Here is a 14,542-nt window from a genome sequence, read left to right on the forward strand (position 1 = left end):
GTTACTTTTCCACCACACGTCGTCGTCTGTTGGTCCATGCGGTACAGTCCACTTGTCTTAATGGCTTTTCCTGATGGCTTGCTGTTCTCAGGTAATGACATCTGGGTGTTTACTGTGCTGACTGGCTGAGACTCGCTGCAGGCCGAATGAGTACCTGAGGGGTGGCTGGATGGCGCGGCGGGGAGGTTTATGAGGAGGGATGGTAAACAGACAGCAGCGAGGGCCAAAACCAAGGTCTTGCCCTTTGGATCAAGCCAGTTCGAAGCCAGAGGAAAGTGCCAGCCAAGCAGGAAGCGAACGCACGCTCTCTATTCACCCGTTCATAAACGCTCTCTTCATTCCAGCCAAATCTGAGCTGGTCCTCAAGAACTTGGACATTATATAATGTGTCTACTGATGCAGTTTATACGCCATGCTTACACGATCCATTATTCAGGTATGCAGATTTTCACAGCGACGCTGCGTAATTGAGATGTTCGTTAATATCACTGATGGGTTTTTTTTTTTCCCACAAACAGATTAGTTTTAAAATACGAGGGCAATCAAAATCCCACGTGACTCAAAACTGGATCGGATCCAGTTTCACTTCATACTTCCTCTCCCATCCCTGCGATGTTAATCATTGTCCCACAGTTACCAGTGTTCTTTTATCACAAAACACTTTTATAGGAAGACATAATGTTTGGCTGTAAACATGTCTCAAACAACATGCTGCTACATTTGTATGCCAACAGAGCCTGAAACCCACATGAAACTAATTACGTCATCCGCCATTCGGAAGTTTTTCTATCTTCAGACCCAAAAATAAATAAATAAAAAAATCGACGGAGAGACAGACAGATAAAGAGAAGCGGAAAGACAGGTTTGCGACGTGAGCCTAGATCTTCTTGTTGTGGTATATTCTCCTTGGCACTAAAAGTCATAAAAGGCCTTCAGGTTTTACAATGTCATGTCCAAACGCAGCATCCCCCACGGCTTCTCTTTCCCCTCTCTCTTTCTCTCCTCCCTCCCTCTGAGCTACCTTCACCTCCCCCCCCCGTGCTATCTTTCTTCATCAGTTGAAAGCGACATGCATATTTTCACTGCCGAAAAACACTATGGATATTGTTAAAACGAAAAAGACTGGAAGGAATTTAGCGGTCATGTGTTCGTCTACCGCTGATTTTTTGACTGTGGTCAGAATGTTCTAGTGCGTGTGGTGCAGAGCGAACGATCTCAAAACCGCCTTTGCTACTGACGCCTTTCCAAGAACACATCAGAAGTGCCGTTCCAGGCGCGGGGTGCCAGTGCGAGCCCGTTTCATCCCTTCTTTTTTTTTTTTTTTTTTTTTGCTCTTTTGAAGACTTGCCATTTCAAAAATAGCCACGGCAGATAAAAAAAAATAATAAAATAAATCTTCAAATCGACTCTTCAAATGTGTCAAACGTTGTGAAAGTCGTTCCATTCTTTAAAGCTGACATTCTGATTTACCGTCGGCCTTTCAAAACAAAAGACTCAGAGGTGACCAATAAATCCATCCGTACTTTGCTTCCTCAAGCTATTTGTCCTCTTGAGGTGTAAAACACTCTGTGGCAAGCCCTACTTGAACCAGAGCTGTGAACGTATAGCGTCCACCAATTATACTGTCTGTCTGCTTCTCTGCTAATTATGGCTTGCCTGCTGTGTTTGTGCGCGAGTGTGTGTGTGTGTGCGTCTCTTATGGACAGACGGGGGCTAATAACACCATATTTTTTGAAAAGACAGAAGGCCTCTGGCCATCCTTTCAACACACATGCCACACAGGCAGTCCCACCCACAGCACTCAGACCTGTCATTGACGGCCATCCCCTCTCCCACTCTTAGACTCTTGGCAGCTGTGGCCTAGCGTGACAGAAAAGTGCAACAAATTACTTTGCTACCGCTTCTGGGGGCAAATGTCAAATATGCCTCCATATTTACCAGAATGGAGCCGCCGACGAGTATTTTCTGTGCAGGGTGTGGATGTCACGTCGGGGAGAGAGGTGGGGATAGAGAGAGAGAAACTGGTTTCCTTTTCTGGATGCCATCCAGGTCTGCGCACAGTACCAGGCAGCTGTCAGTAGGATTGATGAGCCCAGCTGGTAAAGATGTGCTGGGTGTCAGCAGGGCAGCAGATTTTAGCGAGGCCAGAGAGCACTCACCGCATGAGTTAGGTGTGATCTGAAGAGGACGTGATTTAGAGTGCTACGACCGGGCAGGTGAGATGACTCTGCACGCAGATACTTTGCTGGTGAATCAGCCGAAAGACAAGCATGCAACGACGAGCAGAGGTCAGGTTTTGCACTTGTGCGTAAATACGAGGAAAAGCAAGACATTGCTGGAGGTGCAAAAAGCTCAGTGCAGATGTCCAAATAAATGGTAAATCATGGCCGGGTGCTCAAGCGCTTTTTGCAGCGAATCTGTCTGCCAGCCCAGGGGCTAGCGAATGACTAAAACATTAGCAGGAATCCTCAGGGTCCTCACGCGCTCTCCCATCCCCCTCCGCGCTGGGCCTGTGCAAACACACGCACGAACACAGAGCCAAAATGGTGCCCATTCACATGCACACTTCAAGGCATCATGGCCTCTCTCTCCGGCTGGGGAATGCGTTTCTGTGCGGTGCTTCGCTCGTGTACACAAAGTGTCTATTTAGGTGTGTGTCCTCATTCCAGGAGCTGTAAAGATGCCATTGGCATCTCGGGCCAGAACACTGAATCGAGTTACAGGTGTTCCTTTTAACACAGTTGCCCTGAAAAAAAAAAAAGAAGACATTTTATGACCAAGCTTGTGTGGAGGCCTGGGGAACCAGAAGTGACACAGACCCACAAAACAAGTTAAAACCACGTACCCATGATCACAGACAGCAAACACACACACGCACACACACACACACACAGAGAGATAACTTCAGAGTAAAGTCAAATCTCTCGTATAATTCACAGCATCTCATTCGCTTAGATTATTAATGTGTATAAATGGCGTGTGTAAATCTCCTTTTTTTATGAGGTAAACATTCTTCATTTCTTCATACAGCGTAACTAGTCTTTCACTAGCTAAAGTGAGCCGTTCGCTCTCCTTACCCCTTTTTTTGTTTTACAACGCGGTTGAGAATGAAAATAAAGCCACAATGAATCTCTCGATATTTTTAACACAGACATTTGCATTTTAAAGGGCACCGTGATGAGTTAACTTAACAGTTCCTATGTACAGTTACATTATTGCCTCTAATAATTATCAGTGATAAACTGCCTGAACATTAAAAAGAAATACAAATCCATTCACATTTTTATGGCTGGAAAAATTATAGCATGACATTTGAGAGTCATTGAGCTGCAGCTTACGGGCTTATTTTGGAAAGTCAAGACATCTCAAATGCTTTGGCAGTTTGTAATTTGGCTGCGGTTTGGGATGGTTACAGTAAGATGGCCCCAACAAAGTCCTTTTTATTTAACACAAACTCTTAAATGATAAAAGTTGGGAGTAATACCTTGTTAAAGGCCTATAAGTCGACGCGAACCGTGAATATATGTATTTATAGTCTCTTAAGATTTGAGAGACAAAAACGTATCATTTGTAACACGGCCCATTTCATTCACAAATATTGGTGTCCAGCTAGGAATCTAAAAACTTTAAGACTCATAAACAGGAGAAATAAATATTTTATTATCATTATTACTACTACCACCACTATTTTTACCACCGCAGCCACTTCTGCTACGGCTTTTATCACAACTACTTCTACTATTACTACTACTACTAATGCTAGTAATAATAAATACAATTTAACAGCTGTAAAATATACTTCTCAGAATACATTCCTGTAGATATACACACTGGAAGAGCTGCAGTGGACCTGCGTTGGGTAGAACATGTGTGTTTGTTCTTTGTGAATATTTCACCGCCCTCTGGCGGTATACTGAAGTACTGCAGCACGCCGCCCTTCCCCCAAACATCCCAAGCAGTGGCTCAACCATCCTGTTCTCAAAGGCCCCCCAGCAGTACACATTTTCTAAGTGTTCCTAGTCAAACACATCTGAATTGACACATCAGTAGAGACTCACGGGATACATAGGATAAGGTGTGTCTAAGAAAGCAGACATCCGAAATGTGCAGTGCTGGGGAGGTGTCCCATTGCTGCACAGCGGCAACGTCGACATGTAAACGTCAAGATGTTTGACAATCTTTTGGCACTATTTTACTCAACACTTATAATTAAATATTATTAGTTTGCACGCAAAAATGTTCAGCCTTTCGCATTTCAGCATTTCAGCATTTCATGTTCCTGCACGTCCGAATTTTTCTTGCATTTTATTTTATTTTATTTTTTTACACATTTTAATGGTTTACTTCAAGCGTACTTCAATATTCCTTAAAACAACACAATGAATGCAAAGACTAAATAAATGCGCATAGAAAATGTATAGCTGTGAAATTGCATGCTATTTATCATTCTTAGTAAGGAGTCTGTTTTGTCCATGCCGTTATTTGTATTACACTGTATTTCGGCCTGATACAAGCAAAATAATTTATAAAGTCAGCTCATGAAACGTTCCTGTTTCTTTACTTTCAGTGAGAACGTGTTAACATTTAATAAAGTAAAAGTTTTCGGCATTCTGAATATTCAGGCCCCTGATTTTAGCCTGCAGTCTTTTGGTGAGACTATAGGTGGCAGCAGAACACCTGACACATCAAGGGCTTCTTTCATCCTGACTGAGAAGCCTCAGCAGAAACAGGCCTCATGTGTGACTACGTCCTTCCCTGCAGTACACAAAATGCAGAAAATCAAATGAAGAAGATATCTGAATAACCAGCACGCGTGATAAACGTGACAAACAAAATACTCGGACGACGCACTGCGTTTTGCTGCGATCCTGCTGAGAATCAAAACGGACACAAATGATGCTTTGGAAATCTCATATCGGCTCATTTTATATTTCTTTCATTCTTTATAGAGTTCGCCAAACCCAGCAAGTTGATTTTTTTGAAGTTTTTAAGGAACGTGATGTGAATGTTTCTCTCTCTCTCTCTCTCTCTCTCTCTCTCTCTCTCTGTCTGTCTGTCTGTTCGTGTCTTTTCTGAGGGGGCATCATTCATCTTGTAAGCACTCTGGAGCCATTTCAAATTAATTAACAAAATTACCTTAAATTAAAAAATGGCGCTGCAGATCTGACAATTCGAGCATTCATCAAGTCAACGAGCAACACTTGGCCTTACAGACTTACAATGAGGAAAACAATGAGGAACAGAAAAAGCTGGCTGGCATGACCAGGTGCTTTTCACTCCACATCTATGAATCTATTCATGCTGGTAAAATACAGTGGCAATAAATGAACATGTGATCCTGAGTCCCGTCACAAATGCCACCTTGTGACAGGATGCATAATAAATTGCACCTAAGAGAAAATATTCTTACTTCCACACACTCTTTCTGTCCTACAGAAAAATCTCACTGAGACATGTCAATCTGTATCAAACAATCCAGTCGGGAATACAGCAAAAGAGGCAACAAAACAGCAAATCAATGAAACCGAGGAAGGAAATGAATCACAGCGGAGCTGAAAATAACAAATAGATGGAGAAGATGACAAAGGGATTAGATGTAGGAAGATACGATGAAGAAAAAGGGATAAAGAGTGCAAATGAGGTGAGAGAGGAAGAGAGAGATGCGATGAAGTGGGAGATAGAGAGATGATGATGAGAAACTGTGTGTGTGTGTGTGTGTGTGTGTGTGTGTGTGTAGGGGGCTGAAAGACTGAGAGACTGTAGAGGAGATTTATGCTAGTTGTATAATTTCTTTCCCCCATCTCCAACTCCACCTCAGGCACCAGCCCACCCTCCCTGGATCTCCTGCATCTCACACACACACACACACACACACACACACGCTTCTCTCCTACCCGCCTGCATCGGAGCCCGTGATTAAGATTCTGGTGGGATACGACTGCAGCACTTTGCAAATGGAAGACTAGACATAATTTCCCTAAAATGCTGTTTTTTATCACCGATTTCCCCTCCACCAGCCTCCCACCGCACGATTGATAGCTGATGGCACCTCTGACAACTTAACATTTTTATGACCAGATTTATGGGCTATCTGCTCCTGCCTTTTTATAGCTAAAACTCTGTAAAAATGCTTATTTCTGTGATAAGGAAAGGGAGGGCGAGTGTGTCTGTATATGTATATATATATATATATATATATATATATATATGCATCTGAGAGAAAGCACCAGGCTATGGTATATTTGTCGGTGATGAGCAGTGGCACCGCATTGCAGGGTGAGGTGCGAGAATCGTCGTCCTCTTGGTTCCCTCAGGCTCCGGGCTCCACTGAACCTGAACTAGAACATTCTGTGAAGTGGCCGGGCTGCAGCTCTCTGACAATGACGGGGTGTGTTCAGAGCGAAGGAATGCCTTCATAGGGAGGGTCTTTCGCTATGCATGAATTAGATGGCGTATTCGCCGAAATATCACGGAAATGAATTGGCCGCCCGGTCGAACTGACTTTGATTTTGCTGAAATAAATCACGTTTACATTTATTGGACCCCTCGGGGAGATTTGCAGTTCAATCAACATAGTTTTATAGTGATATTTAGGGGGCGCAAACTTGTACCGAACTACTGCCTTCTGAATACGTAAAACTGGCTCGAGTATCATCCTCGATCCTTCATTTGTGAATCTTCAGTTATTTCACTCATAACAGAATTGTTTTGATGAATACTATTTTTATTTTGATAGATTCATGGGTTCTCAAAAGCTAACCGCGATTTTGTCCTTTATCGGCCTATTATGGTTTGAAAGCTGTAATTTTTTTTTTTTCAGTTATTGTAAGCCATAACGACCGGCGTTTGTTTTTAATTGTGTATTTAAGTATTCTTCACCAGTAGAAGATCATCAAAAACCACAGATTACCCAAATGTGGCATTCATTTGGCCACTCTTTAAATTGTGACAATGAATTTGATGAAATGTCCGATTTAACCGTAAACACGACAGACATTAAGTGCAGAGTTTATGTGGCTAAATTTTTATGTGCTCAGTGTTTATGTCTCCATGGCAAACTGCTCTTTTTATGTGTCAGTGGAACCAACATTTCTTCCTGAATTGGTGAGGTATTGTTTATGTGTTGGCAGTGCCTTATGGAACGCCGCTAGAGAATTTCCTTTTCGGCTACAAATCATGCACATACACAAGTTGGTGCTTTTTTTTTTTTCCTTCCTCATTTTTCCCCCAGATCTTTATGAATGCAGATGTTCACATATATTTGTTTGTATTGTCCAAATGGCACTGCAGAAGCATTGTTAGGTCTACAGATAGTTTCTCGCTTTCTTTTAATCACAGTCTTATATACATACCTTCCTACTCCCGTAGATTTATATGCATTTTATCCAAAATCACATTGAATTCCCTGGGAATTAAGCCCAACACCTTACCATTGCTACTGCTTGAGCAGGAACATTACCAGAATGTTAACGTTACGCTTTATTCATCTTCTTTGCCGCTTCTCTCTCCTCTCTACTCAACTCCTCCATTTTTTTTCTTTACAGTGACTGTTTGAGTGGACCTCAGTGTAGAATGATGTTTCCTTACCTCATCATAACCACAAATCATACGCTGAGGATTTACAGAGGATTGAGGTCCAGTCATACTCATTTTCCACACGACTCTTCAACACAGACATCCAATGCCTTCTGATGTCATTAGAGTAGCTTTGAGGAAGGAATACCCACAAAAACAAAACTATCAGCATTTTTAATTTATACCTTTATTTATTATTTATTGCATTTTAATTCATTTCTGAATCTTAGACAAGGCATTTAAATGAACATGGATTATATATGGATTTTAAATACGTAGTTTGGATCAAGAAGTCTAATTTTTCAGTGGCTCCGTTATTAGGCCAAAATAGTTTTAGGAGCACATTCAGCTTTAGCACGATGCTAATGCTTTCAGTGTTATTTTAGTAAATGCTCTCGGAACCCTCCAGGGTTGTTCTTTTTTTTTTAATAACGTTGAGTAATTGCAGAATCAACACCTTTCCGTTTTTCATCTCTCTCCACTGAGGCTAAAACTCCCAGAAATTTTCCATCACTCTTTTTCCGTTCTGGGTGTCTAGAGAGGTGGTGGGAATTTTACGAGAAGGAATCTGAAAACGGAAAATGTGCGCTTCTAAAGTGCTCAAACCCGATGATCTTCCTAATGCAGTAAATTGGCGTGTTAATGTCTTCCAGAGCAAAACTCTCAACACCAACGTGCTGTACATGATAGTCACTGCTTCTACGTTGACCTGAGCTGCGTTCCCCAAAAGCATTGTAAGCCTGTAGATCGTACCAACGACACCAACGGTTTCTACGATCGACTTGGCTCACAATGCTTTGTAAAAATGCATGGATTGGTTAACAGTGAATGGAACTACAGTTCAGTAATTACATATTTTCATGTCCTTGATGTGCATTAAAATATGTGTGTAAGGTCATTTTTGAAGCATCAGCGAGAACAGGGTAACGCTATGCATGTCAGCATGTGAAACAAGCCTCTTTGTCTTAATTTGGTCTTACAAATCATTGCATATGCAGCTCTGTGTGTGTTCACTCTGCATCTAGTCTCTGTAATCGGGCCCTGCTGATTGCCTGGCTCCCATTAGGAACCCCGCTGACCACTGTCTGCTGTAAAACTGAATTCTGGAGTTCGCCCAAGGCGTTCACAAATGTGTTGCCTCCATGCTCGTTCTCATATCAAATGGGTCTGGAACTCTGGACGAGTTCTTGTTGGTCTTTCTAATGCCGTGACAAACGGGAATGCTGTTTGTACTCATGATGATTGCTGCTTGAACAGCAGCCATTATTAATAAAGCATTGTTCTGCTAAGCGGTGAAATTTGCCTGACTGGAATGCTTCTAAACTTCCACTTTTCTAAAGATGCACATTATATAATTTACAATACTGGTTATAAGCTGATTTAATACATCAGTCGAAACTGGTTATTTAATTGATATTGTCCTAGCTCATTGGTACCGTTTTTTTAGTTTTTTTATTTAGATGATCTTCGTAGCCATTTAACTCTTAATTAGTCATTAAAGCATTTTTAATTGGATGAAATGTCATTATTTTAGAATTATTTCATGAATTAGACGAAACAGTGTATACGTTTATACGCTGGCTATTTGTTGGGTAATAAACATGGCATTAAAACAATTACTAAAAATTGTGATTAAATATTATAGGAGTCATAAAAAATGTGAATCTATTAAGAACAAAGTTGGAGAGAACAGAGATTAAGCCAAATGCAGTTAAGTCAAAACAGCAACAAAAAGACAAAAAATGAGGAAGAAACATCATGAAATCATTAAAGCAAACAGAGCACTGTATTTTTCTAACCAGCTAATGTGCATCAATTCCATCCAGCCACATGCAAGACATTTTCTTATCCTCTTATTGTCAGTGTTTGTTCTTTCACATGCAGTTATTTTTCTGGACAGTTTTGTGGACCAAATCATAAAGTTTTTTTCCTTTATACTAGCCCAAGACTTTTTATGTTAAATGTTGAATACAGAATACAATGAAAATGTATCATTTTTAACATTATTATTTAATAAAAATATTATATATATATATATATATATATATATATATATATATATATATATATATATATATATATATTTATTTTTTTTTTTTTTTTTTATGAATATAGGAAAAATGTACCTTAATAAAAAGACATTTGAAGAAGTACACAGAACAAACAGTAGGCCCAAACTGCTTCCCACATTCCAAACACAACCTTTGTCTTGGATAGTTTATATATTGGTTTAGTTACTGGTTACCAAACATGCTATTTAACTTTTTTCCCCACCAGCATTTTTTTTAGGTTGCCGGCTACATCAGCATTTTCTTGATGATTTTCACCTAAATTTGACAGCCTTCAGAATACTTTGTGCTTTGCATATATGAACATATTAAATATCAAAATAAAGAACAAAGCCTCTCTGTCAAAACATCTATGTGTTCAAGGTTTATCATCATTTGAATGCGATAATCTTTATCAGAAATGCAACATTTTGGACAAAAAAATGAACATTTTGGACAAAAAAATGAACATTTTGAAGCAAAAATTCAGAGAACATATTTTTTCACCAGTAAATAATTATATGAATAATCGAAATTGCATTCAGTAAACAGAACAAAACACACACACACACACTTAAGCTACATACATAAATACATACTGTACCTGTATGTACCTATATATACCCTCATACTCTGTTTGAAGATAGATCACACACATACATATTCACTGAGTCACTGACGAGCCTACTTTGTCCCGATTAGATTCAAAATGGTGAAAACATGATCTACATATATGATTATGATCTACATTGTCTCTGATCCGATGATCTTTATGTTTTCGCCTAGAACAGGGATTGCCGTAAAAACCCGTTTTGTAACCTAACTGACGAGGTATCGTCTTGATTAAACCTCATACAACAAACAAACATTTCCACGTTAGAAACCAAAAGCATTAACGCGTAAGTATTTACACCGCCTTTTGCCTGTCTGCGACCCCCTAGGGGCAGCTCCGGTGAACTTTTAATTTGTCTGAGAAGCCGTTTCAGACCCCTACACCATATGCAATATATTATAAAGTCTACGTTTCATATCCGTCTTAAGATATGATGAAAATTTTGTAGTTGGGTATACAGACCTTCGAGGCTGAAACTGCTTCACATTAAACATGGTATTCCAAACACAGCCCACATCTTGGATGAAAGGAATAATTTCATTTTCCATTTTGCCAATGTATGCATTAAAATAAAACCTCAATGATTACCCCGTATAGAGGGCAACCATAAAGGGTATTTAAATAGGGGAAAATGGTTACTTCCTTGGCAAACATAATCATAAGTCATGTTTTCCCAATTTCTATAAATCATTTGGCATTTGTGGCATTTGTCTTAAATCCATCAGTAATGAGCATTCACTGTATTAGCAGGCCTCACTTTACCATGTCTGCATGTCGTGGTACGTGTGTTTGCTAGCTAGTGTGTGCTTAAGTTTGGAGGAGATTTTCCAAAGCTTGCTCTTTAGGATGTTCCTCATTAGTATGAATATTAATGTGGCCAGAAAAAAAGAGAGAAGGCAGTAGGACAGGGAGGAAAAATGTAAAAGGAATTTGGAAGAGCTTTTTAAAGGGGCCATTTCATCTGAATCGTTATTTTTTTGCGGTCCTCCCAAGGCTCGTAACTGGCGGTCTATGAAGAGAGACAAGCCGCAGAGGGGCTTCATTTAAAACCTAAAGGTCACAGCACAGAGAAAGGTCTCCAGCTCAGCCAAAAATATAAAAAGTGGAGGTAGAGAAAGAGAGAGAAAGAAAGAAAAAGAGAGGGAGGGAGAAAGAACGGTGAGGGGCGCGAGTGAACGAGTAAAATGATACAAGGGGTAAATGGCAACCGATGAAGTATTAAGAACATAGATCAAGCCAAATGTAATGACATAAAACAGAAGGAAAAAAAACAACAACAAATGAGGGAGAAACATGATGAATTCATTAAAAGCAAACAGAACACTGTGTATTTTTCTAATGAGCTCATGTGCATTGATTCCATCCAACCACATGGCAAGACGTTTTCTTATCCTCTTTTAGTCGATGTTCGTTCTTTCGCATGCAATTATTTTTCTGGACGGCTCTTCGGACAAAATCAAAACGCTGTTAGGAAATGTGCCAGATTGCCCAGAAATCTGCACCGGAGCCATCCCTTAAAAGTGCATTGGCACGCTGCCTTTAATGCAGGTACCTGGCAGTCACGCTTTTCCAGCTTGGTTAAAATCCAGAGTGTTTGTCAGATGGGAAATTAATTTTGCTGTGTTCCCTACCGTGTGTAAATCTTTTCCACTCTGCAATTATACACCAAGACCAAAAGCCACCGTTACTGTTTCAAAGCAGAGGGCTTAAGCTCTTTGTGCCATTCGGTATTAGAACTATTTTGCACTGGCTGTTTGTTGCAGTCTAATCTGTGCCATCTTTTCCAACCGCTATGGCAGCTAGCGCTTTACACACCTATGTAGTCAATCACTTGTTTATCTGTGGGCTCACTTAAATTACCCAGTGAGTGCACCGCACAACAGCACAAACCCAGAAGAGCAGTGCGAGCCAGACGACAGACCTTGATCTAAAGCCCTGCACTCTGCACTGATAACACACCGGCTTTCCCTTTAATGTCCCCAGCACAGAGAGATGCACCAGGCCCCCTAGTAAAAGGAATGCCCCTGCTCGCTTGTAAAAGTAGGATCCCTGGAAGACAGAAAAAAAAAAGAGAGCGAGCGAGTGGGGGATGGGCAGGAACAGCAACAGAGGGAAGGAGGAAAATCACACATCCAGGAATTAACTCCCTCTATCCATCGCCTGGATCAATCCCCCTCTGCAATTCCCAATCCGCCCCCATCTCTCTTAAACTCATACCCAATTCCAATCATGGCCACAGTAAAGCTCTCTTGTAAAATACCACAATGCGACCTCAGACTTCAGTAAATTAGATGCCGCTTGGACCCCTTTGCTTTGAAATACAGCGCAGGTCTGCCTGGAGCAGCATTAAAACTGAGGTCAGCCCAGCCACTGCACACGAGAGATATTCCCCCTGCCATAACGGTGTGTTTGCGCGGAGGTATGTTTGCAAACCTCATTTAAAGGAGCCGAATGAGAGGCTCAGGCCTGCCAGTTTGGCAACGCTTTCCTGCATGTTTGTCAGCGGCTGGTCCCTGGCGAGGGTGTACCCAGTATGCGTCAACGTGCTGCTCGGGCCAGGCATGGCCACCGATCAGATGGATGATCAAACTCTAATCATTCCCTCACGGCCCATCCCGGGTAAAGCTGTCATTAATTTTGCGGAATTACATCAAATTGGAGACATTCTTTATGCGGCCCACGGCCTACAGACAGTTATACGATGGGGACTGCTGTGCTAAGCAGATGGGGCAGCTTGGCCGTGCATACTAAATACCGCTGCCCCCCTTCATGTTTCTCTCTTTCTCTTTGGCACACCAGCTCGCTCTCTCCATCCTTTTATCTCTGTCACTTACGTACTTCCCTCACTCTTTGTCTTCTACCCTTCTGGGGTCTTTGATAACTTTAAGATTTCACTTTACGTCTTCTCCCGGCCCTTCTACAATTCAGCATTTTCTTTGTTTCTCCCACTTTCCATTTAGGAAGGCCTACATGTTCAGGGAGTGGAGGGTGATTGTTAATAGCGTTTATACTCACCCTCCCGTTTCTTGCTGAAGATGCCACCATGAAAAAAGCAAAAATGCCCCGTCCCAGAAAACGCACTGTTAGCTCACCTATGTTGCAACTTAATGCACGCTACTGCATGCCAACCGCAGTCGCTGCACTCATTCAGGATGCTGTATGTAACGTCTCTCACTATCAAACACAGTAGCATAGTGAATCATGCATATTTTGTCATGCACGGATATATATATTAATGATATTCTTTTTTTTTTTTGTTACAGGAGAGCATTATAAAAGAGCATTAAATCAGGGTTCTCGTATTGTTATTTGATCTTCAACTATTTTTTGTGAGAAAAAATATTTTATAAAATATTTTTGTGGATTTTTTTTTTTTTACAGACAACAGCATTATTTGAAATAGAAATCTTTACTGTAACTTTTGATCAATGCATCCATTGATTAATGCATCCTTTTAATAATTTTTAAGTTTGAATAATTATGCAAGTTTCTATGAAACATCAAATGTAGTGGCGTATTTAACAATACGTTATTTTTAATACAATTTCAAATTAAGAAGCTAAAATTAAACGAAAAATTTTTTCTCTCATTTTAAAAAGTAAGACTAAACACATGCAAATGTGTAACTAATCGTTATTATAATGCATGTACAATGTAAGCATCATGAAGTTATAATAAATTCTGCTCAGTGCTCGGAGTACAGCAAACATATTCGTAGGCTTGCCAGATGAGAGTAACTAGGCAAAGCATGGTATATCCGTGTTAGTACGGATTACAAAGGTTTGATTCGCTGAAAAGAAATTGAATTACCAGGAAAATTCAATAGTTGTCATCCTATATGTTTTGCAGTATCTATAAAACAAGCAAGTAGAATCCCTGACCAGTTTAGTAATGAGATGATAAAATGACTGGCCAGCGTGAGTCTGGCCTGCACCAGATCTTCTCATTGATCTCTTCAAAAACACTTGACACGGAGCGCCTGGGAGGAGGAGCGAGGTTAGGAGTGTCATGGGCCTGAGGGAGACTCGTCATCAAGCAAGGTCGGTAACAGACTGTCTGTGTGCCATCAATCACACGCCTCTGCCCTTCCCCCCTTCCTGCCTGCCTCTCACGCAGCCTTCGACGCATTTCAGCCAAGCTCACTCTGTTAAAACAATCTCAGCACCTTTATTGGGCTGCCTCATTTACTGCCTGCATGCAATTACAGGCTCAGGGTGGCCATCTTGTTTGCAGTGACTGCGGCTGCCTTCCTAGCAGTGCGAACCGGTTCTGATGCCTTAAAACACAAAAAAATAAGGTGATATTT

The 14,542-nt window shown here is 40.9% G+C and overlaps 1 long non-coding RNA gene across 1 annotated transcript in view; it reads right to left on the bottom strand.

Annotated features, from left to right (window-relative positions):
- Nucleotides 1–1,070: 1,070 nt before the first annotated feature.
- Nucleotides 1,071–14,542, bottom strand: part of LOC122328626 — a 34,648-nt gene continuing 21,176 nt past the window's right edge. Inside the window, exon 3 of the long non-coding RNA XR_006247816.1 lies at nucleotides 1,071–2,746. This is a non-coding gene — a long non-coding RNA (uncharacterized LOC122328626). The remainder of the gene's footprint in view (nucleotides 2,747–14,542) is intronic.

This window comes from Puntigrus tetrazona, chromosome 23, assembly GCF_018831695.1.
Source record: "Puntigrus tetrazona isolate hp1 chromosome 23, ASM1883169v1, whole genome shotgun sequence".
Classification (NCBI taxonomy): Eukaryota; Metazoa; Chordata; class Actinopteri; order Cypriniformes; family Cyprinidae; genus Puntigrus; species Puntigrus tetrazona.